The sequence below is a fragment of the Bos javanicus genome, chromosome 5 (assembly GCF_032452875.1).
Source record: "Bos javanicus breed banteng chromosome 5, ARS-OSU_banteng_1.0, whole genome shotgun sequence".
NCBI classification, from domain to species: Eukaryota; Metazoa; Chordata; class Mammalia; order Artiodactyla; family Bovidae; genus Bos; species Bos javanicus.
In genome coordinates, this window is record NC_083872.1 from 70,138,209 (window position 1) to 70,153,222 (window position 15,014).

Here is a 15,014-nt window from a genome sequence, read left to right on the forward strand (position 1 = left end):
TTGTCTCTGACTTCTGAGGGCACCAATCAAATGACTTCAATGGAAAAAGTCCCTGCCCCAAATCATCAGGGTCTCCCAGGCCTCTCATGGGGCTTCTAAATCCTAGCAACCAAGGCAACTGCATGGAGCTGCTGAGCCAGAAAGGGTTTTGCCTACTGACTTCACTTTTTAACCTCTGCCAAGGGGCACCCTGAGGCCACTGCAGGCTGTACATCAGCCATTATTTCTGGAAGGAATTTCCATCAAGAAAAAAATAGGCTCTGGCTATTACACAATGCAGAGATGGGCAAACCACCAGTGAGTGCTGTTTGTAACTGTAAATGTTTTTTTGGGGGATTAAGCTTTGGCACCAACAAGGACAGGAGCAGGGTATGATGCTCCATTCCAGACTCCTTGGGGTGGTTTGACAGGGCCGCCCAACCTAAGCATGTGATCCTAAAAGAGCCGTTTTAAGGCTTTTTCCACCTGTTGCATTCAGTAGAGAGGTTTTCATGCATGCTCAGTTGCTCAGTCATGTCCGACTCTTTGAGGCCCCATAGACTGCAGACACACAGGCTCCACTGCCCATGGAATTTTCCAGGTGAGAATACAGGAGTGAGTTGCCACTTCCTTCTCCAGGGGATCTTCCCAACTGAGGGATCAAACCCTTGTCTCTTGGGTCTCCTGCACTGGCAGGTGGATTCTTTACTGGGAAGCCCCATAGAGAGGTTTTGAATCCCCCACAAAAGAAACTTCTCAGCTGTGCACACCACCACCCCATTATCACCCGTCCCCCATTCCCCCTCCCCCATTTCCGGTTTCTTACTTACATAAGCCAACTTGGAGTTCTTGGCTAGTTCATCCCATTGTCTCCTAATAGAACAGCAGAACCTTAAAGCTGAACATCAGGGAAAATGGGGCCAAGCTTATTGTGCAGATCACTGCTACTACCAAGCAGAGTCTGAACTAGAACCCTCGGCTCCAGGAGGTGCCGAGGGTTATCTCCTCTCGGGGCTCTGCACTACACTGCCCCCTTCTGGCAGTGGAGGGAAATTGCCCTTTTCGTCTGCGTGTAGTTTTTCAAGACTCTTGCTTTGACACCTCACAGAACAGACTTTCTCTGCAGAGTGACTCCAGGGATTCTAGGAGTCCCTGGGATTCTAGGTGGTGTTTCTCTTACGAATCTCACTCACTTTTTCTAGCACCTCTTCTGACCTCTGGGAGTTGGTTCCTCCCTGGGAGGGACAGGAGAAAAGTAGACATCTGTGGAAAGAGGTAAGGAAGGTAAAGCTAGAGCTGGGCCTAGTTCTTGGCTAGCAGAGCCCTTTTTCTTGGCAGGAGAAACCATACGGCATGACAAGAGAACCTAAAGATCTCCAACATGAGGTTGCAGACCTTAAAAGAGATTTACAAAGAGTCCAAAGTTTCCATTTCTGAGGGTGACAGTTTCCTTCCATTACTTCATCTCATACACAGCAAGGATCAAAATCCCAAATACCTTTGAGAGCCAAACAAGGGTCCTAAATGGATATAGAAGCAGATGTGAGTGAATGATGGGACTTTCAAGGGTCTTAGTACACAGGGCCTCCTGGAGATGCTCAGACTCAAAATTCTCAATGTGCATTTTGCTGTCCAACTACAAGTCAGTTCATTTCATAAGACTTATATTTTCAGATGATACCACCCTTATGGCAGAAAGTGAAGTAGAACTAAAGAGCATCTTGATGAAAGTGAAAGAGGAGAGTGAAAAAGTTGGCTTAAAGCTCAACATTCAGAAAACTAAGATCATGGCATCCGGTCCCATCACTTCATGGCAAATAGATGGAGAAACAGTGGAAACAGTGAGAGACTTTATTTTCTTGGGCTCCAAAATCACTGCAGATGGTGATTGCAGCCATGAAATTAAAAGACGCTTGCTCCTTAGAGGGAAATTTATGACCAACCTAGACAGCATATTGAAAAGCAGAGATGTTACTTTGCCAACAAAGGTCCATCTAGTCAAGGCTATGGTTTTTTCAGTAGTCATGTATGGATGTGACAGTTGGACTATAAAGAAAGCTGAGCACCAAAGAATTGATGCTTTTTGAACTGTGGTGTTGGAGAACGCTCTTGAGAGTCCCTTGGACTGCCAGGAGATCCAACCAGTCCATCCTAAAGGAAATCAGTCCTGAATGTTCATTGGAAGGACTGATGTTGAAGCTGAAACTCCACTACATTGGCCACCTAATACGAAGAGCTGACTCATTTGAAAAGACCCTGATGCTAGGAAAGATTGAGGGCGGGAGGAGAAGAGGACGACAGAAGATGAGATGGTTGGATGGCACCACCAACTCAATGGACATGAGTTTGAGTAAACTCCAGGAGTTAGTGATGGACAGGGAGACTTGACATGCTATAGCCCATGGGGTTGCAAAGAGTTGGACAAGACTGAGCAACTGAACTGAACTGAACTGATATTTTCAACTCCCTGCCTTACAGTCAGTTTTTAAGTAATATTTACGGAGCACCTTTTTGTGTAAAGGGCACTGTTCTCAGCACCTGAGATGTAATGACTCTGTTAAGGTTCACACAACCCTATGAAGTAAGTATTCTTAGCATCATCCCCATTTATAATGGGAAATGGAGGCTTGGAGCCCATCAGTATCTTTCTCTATATCCAAAGGATCTAAACTCAGGTAATCTGGCTCCAGAACCCAATTTCTAACCGTCAGTATTATATACACCGTACAAGTACGTACAGTTGTATCCTTGGACATTGTTGTTGTTTTTCAGTTGCAAAGTCACGTCCGACTCTTTGTGACCCTCTGGACTGCAACACACCAGGCTCGCCTGTCCCTCACTATACCCAGGTGTTTGCTCAGATTCATATCCATTGAGTCAGTGATGCTATCTAACCATCTCATCCTCTGTCGTCCCCTTCTCCTCCTGCCCTCAATCTTTCCCAGCATCAGGGTCTTTTCCATGAGTCGGCTCTTCGTGTCAGGTGGCCAAAGTATTGGAGCTTCTGCTTCAGTATCCATCCTTCCAGTGAATATTCAGGGTTGATTTCCTTTAGGATTGACTGGTTTGATCTCCTTGCTGTCCAACGGACTCTCAGGTGTCTTCTCAGGCACTACAGTTCGAAAGCATCATTTCTTCGGCGCTCTGCCTTCTTTATGGTCCAACTCTCACAACTGTACAGGACTACTGGAAAAACCATATCTTTGACTATACGGGTCTTTGTTGGCAAAGTGTTGTCTCTGCTTTTTAATACACTGTCTAGGATTGTCATAGCTTTCCCTCCAAGGAGCAAGTGTCTTTTAATTTCATGGCTGCAGTTTCTGTCTGCAATGATTTTGGAGCCCAAGAAAATTATGGATATTATGGGATGTAAATTGTATCCTTTTGGCAAAAAGAATATGATCTTTAGTACCCAGAAAACAGTTGTTCGAGACAGACCAATGTGAGTCTGAATCCTCTCGCCAACAATTACTGTATAGGCAAATTAATGAAACTTTCTCAACTGCAGTGAATGATCAACTAGTCAAAGACAGTCATTCTTACTCCCTAGGATAATCACCAGGATTGAGTGAGATAAGAAATGTGTTTTAATTAATGCATGACATAAAACTCAGATACTTATGTTAACAACTAAGCAGTCAGCTCTAGACTGAGCTGCTTTAAGGGTCAGTACCTGCCCTTCTGAACTAGCTGGATGTGGGAAGGATAGAGCCTTAAGGACTTTCTAAGCTTCTACTAACAAAAGACTCCTGTTAACAAAACGCTTTATTGTTATCTAAGTTTTCAGAGGGCTCTAAGTAGGGGGAGAGTATACATATTACAATAACCTTCATGTCACATGTAAATATATTCAGGAGTCTTTTAAATAGTGGGTTTTCTTGGTATATTTTAATTGGCACAACTGGATTTATCTCTCCTTTATGAAACAGGATACCTAGAAAAATAAAGAAATCATTCCTGTGATCCCCAATTCAGACACTCGGTCTGTTCAGTCGTTCTGTCATGTCTGACTCTTTGCGACCCCATGGACTGCAGCACGCCAGGCCTTCCTGTCCATCACTAACTCCCAGAACTTACTCAAACTCATGTCCATCGAGTCGGTGATGCCATCCAACCATCTTATCCTCTGTCTTCCCCTTCTCCTCCTGTCTTCAATCTTTCCCAGCATCTGGGTCTTTTCCTACGAGTCAGTTCTTCGCACCAGGTGGCCAAAGTATTGGAGTTTCAGCTTCAACGCTGAAGCTGAAATTCAGACACTAGATGGCGCTAAATTCTCACTTCAAGTGGCACCTCTCGTTCTTACGGCCATCAGCCCCACAGATTGGGGGTTACACCTCCGCTGAAAAAGTTCAAGAGAGTGAGCTACTTTAGATTTGCGCATCAGGGAGTCTTCTAAAGAAAACAGACTTCGGATGAAGTTACCCAATATGTCAGCCTAGTCTAGCAGCTACCGCCAACAGCAAAACTAACAAATCACTAGCTCCACCTTGGTAAGAAAGTATTTGAGCACCTACTGTATGCCAGACACAAATGAGAGCTAGGAATACAGCCTTGGTTAACACACAAGTCATATCTGCCCTTCAGGGATTTGTCCACGCTCAAGTTCTTTTTCCCTCAGCTCTCCTCCTACCCACAAGATGCTCCCAAAGAATCATGCAAGATGATGAAGTCAAGGGAAGCTGGAGCTGGAAGAGAACTTGGAGATCATTTTATCACCCTCCTCACTTTACAGACAGGAGGGCAGACAGGAGCCCAGAGAGAGAAGATGAATTATCCAAAGAAAAACAGGCCAGCAGATGGCACTAACACCAACTTTCTAATCCCTAGGTCCTTTTCCTCCCTGCCTCCAGTCCTTAAAATTTCAGCTGGGGAGAATTCCCTGGCAGTCCAGTGGTAAGGACTCCACATTTCCACCACAGGAGGCATGAGTTTGATCCCTGGTGGAGGAACTAAGATTTGGCATGGCCAAAAAAATAAAACTTCAACTGGGAACCTCCCAAGGAGAATAAACCAGGACAATCCAGTGCATGAGCAATGTAGACCTACATTCCTGAGTTTCTAAGAGTGACTCTGTAGGACAGTAAGCATCTTAACTGATGGTTCAGTGGTAAAGAATCTGCCTGTCAATGTTGAAGATGCAGGTTTGATCCCTGGTCTGGGAAGATCTCCTAGAGAAGGAAATGGCTACCCATTCCAGTCTTCTTACCTGGGAAGACTTCTATGGGCAGAGAAGCCTGACGGTCTGTAGTCTGAGCGAGTTAGCTCAGTGACTTCAGTCATGTCTGACTCTTTGCAACCATAGGGACGGTAGCCTCCCAGGCTCCTCTGTCCACAGGATTCTCCAGGCAAGAATACTGGAGTGGACTGGCATGTCATCCTACGGGGGGGTCTTCCTGACCCAAGGATCAAATCCATGTCTCCTGTGGCTTCAGCTTTGCAAGCGGATTATTTTTTTTTTTACTGCTGAGCCACTGGGGAAGCCTGGGCTACAGTGCATGGAGTCTCAAAGAGCTGGACACGACAGTGACTAAACAATAACAACAAAAGCACCTGAACATGGGCAGCTACACCCGATTAATAACAGGCATTTCAACACCATCAGGTATTTACACACAGACAGGCTGAGGTTTCGCCACAGCCCATTGCCCAACAGGTATTGCTCCTGGCTGCTCAGGACCAATATGCTGAGCACCAGCCTAGGGGCCACACCCCTTCCTGCCAGAATGCAGTTCCTGCTTGCAGGGACTCAGCTTTGCATGTCTCTGGACATTTCAGAAATTTGCCTAGGCCTAGGGTGGAGCCCAAACAAATAGAGAGAAGAGAAGAAACTAGCTCTGTCTCCTTAACAATTAGTTTCTGAACTTGGGGAGCAAGTACCTCTCCCTGAGTCTCAGTACCCCTGCCCTCAGTCTGTAAAATAAGGCAGATTGGGAATACTTTTTAGCCTGAGCTCTCCAAGGCCTGCCATGTAGCTATTTAGCTTGACTATCATGAAAAGCAATTAATTATCTTTAAATATAGCTCCTCATGAAATATACGGAGATGATCGTTTGTTTTCCTATCTTACACTCTCACATCATTCTGATAGTCAGAATGGCTATCATCAAAAAGACAAGAAACAACAAGTGGCAGAAATGTGGAGAAAAGGGGAGCCCTTCCACTGTGGGTGGGAATATAACGTGGTGCAGCCTCAATGAAAAATAGTATTGAGGTTCCTCAAAAAATAAAATAAAATAAATAGAGCTACCAGGTGATCCGGCAGCTCCACTTCTTGGTATTTACCCAAGGAAAACAAAAACACTAAGTTGAAAAGATATGTGCACGCGTATGTTTATTGCAGCATTATTTTCAGTGGCCAAGATATGGAAGCAACCTATCAATAGATAAATGGATAAAGAAGATGCGGCATGTATATTCAATGAAATATTGCTCAACCATAAAAAAGGAATGAAATCTTGCCGCTGGAGGCAAGACAAGTGTGGATGGACCTGGAAGCCATTACGCTAAGTGAAATAAGTCAGACAGAGAAAGACAAATACCCTATGATCTCACTTAGTTGTGGAATCTAGAAAGCAAAACAAACAAAACAAAACAGAGTCATAGATGCAGAGAACAAACTGGTAGTTACCAGAGTGACAGGGGATGGAGGAAAGAGATGAAATAGGTAAACGGGAATAAGAGATACAAACTTTCAATTATTAAATAAATAAGTCATGGGAATGTAATGCACAACATTGTGTGTGTGTGTGTGCAAGCTCAGTTGTGTCCCACTCTTCAAGACCCCATGGACTATAACTCACCAGGCTCCACTGTCCATGGAATTTTCTAAGCAAGAATATTGGAGTAGGCTGCCATTCCCTACTCCAGGGAATCTTCCTGACCCAGGGATTGAACCCGCGTCTCTTGCGTCTCCTGCATTGGCAGGCAAGTTCTTTACCACTAATGCCACCTGGGAAGCCCATATAGCATACGGAATATAGTCAACAACATTGTAACAACTTTGGACAGTGACAGATGGTTATTAGACTTCTTGTGGTAATCATTTCATAATGTATAAAAATATCAAATCGCTGTGTTGTAACACCCAAAACTAATATAGTGTTTTCTGTTAGTTATAATTCAATTTCTTAAAAGTATGAATGTTTTCCTTGGTGTTTATTCCCCCTTTTTAAAAAATTTTCATTGCAAAACATTTCTGACATACAAAAAGTTATCAAGAATATTGGGAGACTGAGAGCTTCTTGGGGGCCAAGTGGTTAGCATTCTAGGCTTTCACTGCCTTGGTCTAGATTCAATCCCTAGTCAGGGAACTGAGATCCTGTAAGCCATGTGGAGCAGCCAAAATATGTATATAAGTATGGGGAAATGGGGCTTCTCAGGTGGCTCTAGTAAAGAACCCACTTGCCAATGCAGGAGACGTAAGATATGCAGGTTCAATCCCTAGGTTGGAAAGATCCCCTAGAGGAGGCATGGCAACCCACTCTAGTATTCTTGCCTGGAGAATCTCATGGACAGAGGAGCCTGGTAGGCTACAGTCCATGGGGTCACAAAGAGTCGGACACAACTGAGATGACTTAGCACACACACATGTGTGGGAAATATATGTGATGGTAAAATATTCATTGTAGTATCTCAGTGGTAAATGTATGAGTGTTCACTGGACAATTCTTTCCATTTTTTGTTTAAATTTTCATAATAAATTGTTAAGAGAAGAAAAAAGATATTAAGAACAATATAATGAATACCCAGGTAATCCCCACTTAACCTAAGAAACCAATCTGAATTTGGATAGTCAGTGTCCTAGCTACTTTTTGACCCTTGTACTATAATATACAGTATTACTTTGTATGCTTTCTTAATTTTATATACAAGTTCTCATACTGTGTATTTTCTTTTCTTTTTTTTCCCACTCAGCATTTAGTTAAGAGATCCATTCACATTGATACACAGCTTCTGATTTATTCATTTTTATTTTTGTTTTGGAGTACATTGATTGAACAAGGGATAAAGTAGTCATTGATTAGGTTACCAGACTTCTTAGGTATTTACAGTCTTTTACTTATTTGCTTGTTTTTCTTATTTAACTTATATGCAGAGTACATCATGAGAAATGCTGGGCTGGATGAAGCACAAGCTGAAGTCAAGATTGCTGGGGAGAATATCAATAACCTCAGATATGCAGATGACACCGCCCTTATGCCAGAAAGTGAAGAAGAACTAAAGAGCCTCTTGATGAAAGTGAAAGAGGAGAGTGAAAAGGTTGGCTTAAAACTCAACATTCAGAAAGCTAAGATCATGGCATCCGGTCCCATCACTTCATGGCAAATAGATGGGGAAACAATGGAAACACTGAGAGACTTTATTTTCTTGGGCTTCAAAATCACTGCAGAAGGTTACTGCAGCCATGAAATTAAAAGACACTTGCTCCTTGGAAGAAAAGCTATGACCAACCTAGATAGCATATTAAAATCAGAGACATTATTTTGCCAGCAAAGGTCCATATAGTTAAAGCTATGGTTTTTCCAGTAGTCATGTATGGATGTGAGAGCTGGACTATAAAGAAAGCTGAGCACCAAAGAATTGATGCTCTTGAACTGTGGTGTTGAAGAAGACTCTTGAGAGTCCCTTGGACTGCCAGGAGATCCAACCAGTCCATCCTGAAGGAAATCAGTCCTGAATATTCATTGGAAGGATTAATGCTGAAGCTGAAACTTCAATTCTTTGGCCACCTGATGCTAAGAACAGACTCACTGGAAAAGACCCTGATGCTGGGCAAGACTGAAGGCAGGAGGAGAAGGGGATGACAGAGGATGAGATGATTGGATGGCATCACCGACTTGATGGACATGAGTTTGAGTAAGCTCCGGGAGTTGGTGATGGACAGGGAAGCTTGGCGTGCTGCAGTCCATGGGGTCTCAAAGAGTCAGACACCACTGAGTGACTGAAGTGACAGTCTTTTACAGGGTTTCCCTCCCTAGCAGCTCAGTGGTAAAGAATCCAGCTACCAAAGAATGAGAAGTAGGTTCGATCCCTGGGTCAGGAAGATCCCTTGGAGAAGGAAATGGCAACCCACTCTAATACTCTTACCAGGGAAACCCCATGGACAGAGGAGCCTGGCACAGTCAATCCATGAAGGTCACAAAAGTGTCAGTCATGACTTAGTGACTGAACAGCAACAGTCTTTTTAGTTATAAGCAGTACTATTATACTTATCATTTGCATGGCTCCACGTCACTTTGTGTCCATGTGAAAGTTGGCATGTTGCCATTGCTTAGTCACTAACTTGCATCAGACTCTTTGTGACCCCATGGACTGTAGCCCACCAGGCTCCTCTACCCATGGGAGTCTTCAGTCAAGAATACTGGAATGGGTTACCATTTCCTTCTCCAGGGGATCATCCTGACCTAGGAATTGAACACAAGTCTCCTGTACTGCAGGCAGATACTTTACCACTGGCCACCAGGGGAGCCAAAAGTTGGCATAATGGTGTACGATTCCATGTAGTAAAGAACGTGGCTTCTGGAGCTTTAGGGCACAGCTGGATCCAGGTTCTCATTCTATGTCATAAGGAACCAGTTACTGCCATCCCTTGGATTTGCTTTCCTCTATGCCAGCTTCATTCTCAGTGATCTCTCCACATAAGATGGCCCCTAGCTGCTGTGGGCTTATATCCAGCCAGTGGACAAAGGGCACCCCTTTCTAGAAAGTCCCAGCAGCAATGGGTGAGATTGGGACATGTATTTGTCAACTACAAATTGACACTTGCCAAGAGCATTTGCCAGTGACTGAACAACAACAAGGGCATTTGCCATCGGCCTCTGTGGAGATTGAACCCTGTGCTGCCGCAGCTGCCAACCTTCAACACCCTCTCAGGGGAATTCAGGGTGGAGGGTGAGGCACTCTGTGCTCGAGGAAAACTGGTAGAACAGGTCTTTAGATAGATATTTTCAGGAGTTGATTTCATGATCCAATCCTTTCATCTCTTCATATCTAGAAAATCACCAAATCTCCTCGTGGTGACATCAGTTCCTCATAACTAGGAGAAAATCGTTTATAAAATAAGCACTTGATTGCATTAAGCTCCCCTTTCACCAAAGTCTTATATACTGACCTTCCCCCATTGCCTCTTTGGCGCAGTCTCTCGGAGCTATCCATCTGAGGTGCTGTCTCTGGGCTACAGTCCTCATTTTGCCCCATATAACATTTAACTCTCATGTTGTGTAGGGCTTCCCTGGTGGCTCAGATAGTAAAGAATCTGCCTGCAATGCAGGAGACCCCGGATTGATTCCTGGGTCAGGAAGATCTTTGTGTATCTTTTTAGTGTAGTCCTTGGGGGTCTACACTAGCAGTATTTCTTTGTGTATCTTTTCAGTCGGCTTGTTCATCTCGAACAAATCAAACCAGGAGAATGGGATTTCTCACTGGCCAATCCTGGGTCATGTGTTTATCACAGTCAGTCTCATCAAATAGCAGTGGACTGGGAATGGGAAGGGGTGATTCTGTGAATAAAAACAGAAGAGCTGTTGCCAAACACGGGAGGACTGGTGCTGGGCAGGCAACAACAGAGGTCCAGGGCCTCGTCGGCCCCTCCTGTGTGCAACCCTCTACCACTGCATGCCGTACTACATGTGATCCTTCATACATGTGTGGGAATCTCTCAAGAAAAGGGGCCCTCAGCCTTCATCTTGTCTCCCAGAATGAATACAGTTCTGCCCTGTTGATAATAAATGGTGGCCTGTGGAATCCAGTCCTGACCAGATGCAGCCTGAGGAGGAGGACAGGCAGTCAAAGCCCCTTCCTCTGTGGTTTTCACCTCCTCGCCTCTGGACCCAGCCCGAGAGGGGAGTGGTTTCTACCACTCTTCACACTTCTTTGTCCTCTCAGAGTTGTTGACTAGCAAGATGGAGACCCTAACATTGTTTGTCCAGTTCAAAAAACCTTATGACCGCAAACAGATACTGTTTATTGAACACCTACTATGCGCCTTCTTTTTTAAGTATGTGACAGGGGCAAGATTTAGCAAATAAGAATGTCTTCAGCCTTCTGTAAATATACTAAGAGCAATTGTATATTTTAATAAATTTTGTACTGTGTGAATTATATCTCAATGTAGTTTTTTTAAAAGGAATTCCAGGTCTTATGTGGTATGATTCAATCTATATAAAAGTCAAGAATGGACTAATCTATGGTGATGGTGGTCAGAAGAGTGGTTACCTTGGGAACTGACATGACCGTGGGGCATAGGAAGCTTGTGAGGTACTGGAAACTTCTCTCTTGATCTGGTGGTTAGCACGTGGTGTGTCATGTAGAAATTCACTCAGCTGTGTACTTCTGATGTGTATGCCTTAAAGCCCACGTGTTATACTTCAATAAAAAGTAAACTCAAGAAGTACTGGGTATTTTTCAGTGAAGAAATCAGTTCTAGAGTAATTCAGAGCACAGGATTTTTCCTCTATTTTTGTTTTTTCCATTTTTTTGATTGAGATAAAATTCACATAACAAAGTTAAACATTTTAAAGTGAATCATTCAATGGAGTTTAGTATGACCACAGCGTTGTGTAACAACCACCACTATTATGGTATCATTTTCATCACCCCAAAAGAAACCTGGTGCCTGCTAAGCAGATGCTCTCCACAACTCCTTCCCCCTCCCTCTGCCCCCACAACCACCAACTTGCCTTCAGTTGCTGTAGATTTATTCTGGATATTTCATATACATGGAATCATACAATATTTGACCTGTTGTGTCTGTAAGAGCACAGGTTTTTAACTGGGATATTCTTCTGAAGCCGAAGGGGAGACACTGAAGGATTAAGTGGGGGAAAGGACACAGGCTGACTTTTGAGACATTCTCTTTCTCAAAGCTTTTGAGGAACATCACACCAGTTACCCACTGGGGATTCCCTGAATGGGAACCATGCTGGGGACAAAGAGGCCAACTAGGAGCTGTTCATATCCCTCAAGATACGGACTGCAGTTTGTACATTTAGCTCTGTTTCTTTCCACGTTTACTGCCTCCCCAGAGCTGGACTGTAAACCTAATGAAGGCAGGAACCACATGTCTTGTTCCTTGTCATCTCTTTGTTCCACAAAAAGCAGTGCTCTCCAAGTAGTGAGTGAATAGTGAGTGCATGAACCAGGTTTCTGTATTAATAGGCAGAGGGTGCAGTCAGGGGTTGCTGCTGGAATTCAGGGACCATCCAGTGATGGAGTAAAGGCTGGGGGATGTGAGATGGAGTGGCTGTGTCCAGGTTTCTATCCAAGATGATGTGGAAGGACAGGAAAAGGGAGAGTTGGGAAGACAGGAGGGACTCGAGCTTCTAGTTCAAGCAATGAGGGAGCAGTGGTTACCCTGATTCCAGGGAAAAACAATGACTTTAGTTTTGAACCCTGTGAGATGTCAGGGGGATGGGGGTGGGGAGGGGTGCAGTGTGTCCAGATATTACTGAATATTTAGATCCATAGCTCAGAATCATGCTTTGAAGAAAACATTTTCTTGTTGCTCAGTCATGTCTGACTCTTTATGACCCCATGAACTGCAGCCTGCCAGGCTTCCCTGTCCTTCACGATCTCCCAGAGTTTGCTCAAATGCTTGTCCATTGAGTTGGTGATGCCATCCAACCATCTCATCCTCTAGACGCCCCTTCTCCTCCTGACCTCAATCGTTCCCAGCATCAGAGTCTTTTCCAGGGTCTTTTCCACAGGCTCTTGTGGAAAACATAGGGTGATTTCTAAATATTTAACCACTGTCAAAGCATGGGTGTGCAGTCATCAGAATTAATGCTGGCCATGAGGCTGAAGCACTGTCCTAGAGGTTCCAGTACATCCATATTTTAGCCGGTTGCTGGACTGCAGGAAGGTTAGTGGTCCCAAAAGAAGGCACTCGGGGCTGCAGGTGTTTACCAAGCAGCACAGAAGTATTTCAATCTTTCACCCTCTGGTGTGGCTGCACACGAGCCCTGGAGTTCTTGCTATAGCCAGATGTTGTGTTAACCTAAACCCTCTCCACCCATGGCCCCCTGCAGCCCTCACAGTCATCCTGTTAGGTATCATCACCATCCTAAGTGCCATGCGACACGGTAGCACTTTCCTTACCAGCACGCTGCCAGTCTTGCCTGGGGAATTTCACTGCAGTCGATTATCCTGGTGCCAGGTCATCCAGTTTTGTTTTTTAGTATTTATTCTTATTTATTTGGCTGCACTGGGTCTTAACTGTGGCATGTAAGATCTTTGATCTTCATTATGGCATTCAGGATCTTTTTAGTTGTGGCATGTGGAATCTAGTTCCCTAATCAGGGATCAAACCTGGGCACCCTGCACTGGGAGTATGGAGTCCTAGCTACCAGACCACCAGGGAAGTCCCTGAATCATCCACTTTAATCAAGGCCTTCAGTAACTTGTGCCTATCCCCTGTTCAAAGGGCGGGGCAGCCTCATGTTTCCTGAGTGTTCCCATTATTCACGGACACATTCCAATTGATTTCCCGCAGGCCTCTGCGAATCTATTCTAACCACCCTAGCCCAACTCTCGCAGAACTTGCCACTCTCTCTTCTGTACTGCATTAGACCTGGCTATAGCACCTGTGATTCCTTATGCCATCTACCAGCTTTCAGGACTGTCACTCCCATTCCACTCAGCTATAGGTCCTTGAAAGACAAGGATCTTGTCAGGTCCATCTTGAATTCACTGATATTTGGCAAAATGTTTGGCTATGGGCTCAACAAATGTCCACTGAATGAATAAGTGAGCAGAGTCACGAGGAAGACTGAATTGTGATTATTTGGGGTAAGATCTCATAATGCATTCCTTTTATCTTTACCACTTGAATTTATATCTGATTACTTCTCTGACCCTAGTAGATGTTTTCAACTATGAATATTAAATGAGAATATATTAAACTACTCCACAGTCGGAGATTAAGGACTGCAGAAATGAAGGTAAAAGAGCAAGAATATGCCTGATGCAACCAACCGACCTGAGAATCAGAATTTAATTTGCTCCAAACATGGGAGTTTATCCTGCTCAGCACCCTCCCCCAAAGAGGGCAAAATGAGTTGTTAAAACATACATATCAACTCTTTGACTTTAAAATAAAAATACAGATATGATAGCTAACACTAATAAAGGGCCCATCTTGATGCGCAAACTGCTTTGGGAAAAATAAGAGTTGTGAAGGCTTAGGGATGCTGACCCCAGGATGCAGAATGACCAACAGAGAAGTTCAGAGATGAGAGGCCCTCCAGTCAGAGTGGAAGCTTGAAGGTCCGTATGCACTCAGGTCTTAGTCTCCCCTGTGCCCTCTCTCCCTTTGGGAGAGAAAAGAGCTCATGCAGTCTCTGAACCAACAGACAGGAGGTGTTGCCCAGGTCAATGAAGGCCTGCCCTTGTGCTGGTGGAAGGTGGAGGATGCTGTTACAGTTAAGAGCAGGGACTGGGTTCAAACCTCAGCCCTGCCCTCTCCTAGCTAATGACTGTACGTTGTGCTTATTTACAAGCCTGTTGTTCCTTTATAAAACGGGGAATGATACTGCCTACCTCCGGGTAATATTAGAAGGAATAAACTGAGGCCTATGAAGTGCTAAGCACCTGGCACTGGCAGACAGGTACTCAATTCAATGAACAGTATCCTTTGTTATAGAGTGGTAGGTGTATGGCAACCTGAGAAGTCAACATTCCTAGGTTTGCACAGGGGCCAAAGGTCACACAGATGAATCAACACACTGGTTCTCAAACCTGGCTGCACATTAGAATCAGCTAGGGAAACTTTACTGATTTTTTTTTTTTAAAACATTTATTTTTCCTTATTTGGCTGCACCAGGTCTTAGCTGTGGCCTTCAAGCTCTTTTAACTGTGACATGTGGGATCTAACTCCCTGACCAGGGATCGAACCTGAGTCCCCTGCACTGGGAGTAGAGAATCTTAGCCACTGGACCACCAGGGAAGTCCCTCAGCTAGGAGGCCTTTAAAATGCTAGTGCCAGCCCTCTGTATCCACTGAATCCAAAATCTATGGAGAGGGTCCCCAGGTATTTTTTA